The sequence below is a fragment of the Corythoichthys intestinalis genome, chromosome 19 (genome assembly GCF_030265065.1).
Source record: "Corythoichthys intestinalis isolate RoL2023-P3 chromosome 19, ASM3026506v1, whole genome shotgun sequence".
Lineage (NCBI taxonomy): Eukaryota > Metazoa > Chordata > Actinopteri > Syngnathiformes > Syngnathidae > Corythoichthys > Corythoichthys intestinalis.
Genome location: NC_080413.1, coordinates 41,212,667 through 41,213,154, shown reverse-complemented (window position 1 = coordinate 41,213,154; position 488 = coordinate 41,212,667). Strand labels below are relative to the sequence as shown.

Genomic DNA, 488 nt, shown 5'->3' with positions numbered 1-488 from the left:
GTGAGTAGACTTTTGAATCACTTGTCTCACAAATACATTTCAATTTCAATGTTTAGAGATACAGGGGCGATGTATGACTTGTGCAGTTTATGCTTTTATTTGTGTATTCTCGCAGTCGGACATCCGGGCATTAATGGCGTCATCAGCTACAACAAAGCATCGCCATATTGAAATGGGGGCAAAACACGGGTCACAAGCAGTTGCTCTGTCGTGCATTGTAGTACAAACGCGTTGAACTTTTGTCTCATTTGTGATCCTTTTTTTTTCGTTGGAATGACTAAAAGTTGCCGTGTTGCGGGTTGTAACACAAGGAAGAGTTCAGAGCCGCATTTGAAGTTCTTTATTCTTCCTCGTGAGAAGAAAAGTACAAGCAATTGGCTGAAAGCAATCACTCGAGGAACAATAAAAGAAGACTGTTCCGTGGACCAGGCACATTTACGTTTGCAGCCAACATTTTATTACTGGTGAGTCCCTTTAATTGATTTTTT

At 40.8% G+C, this 488-nt stretch overlaps 1 protein-coding gene across 6 annotated transcripts in view; it reads left to right on the top strand.

Moving 5' to 3' along the window:
- Positions 1-488, top strand: part of LOC130907505 (gastrula zinc finger protein XlCGF57.1-like) — a 31,253-nt gene that overhangs the window by 782 nt on the left and 29,983 nt on the right. The gene's annotated exons all lie outside the window — the stretch shown is intronic.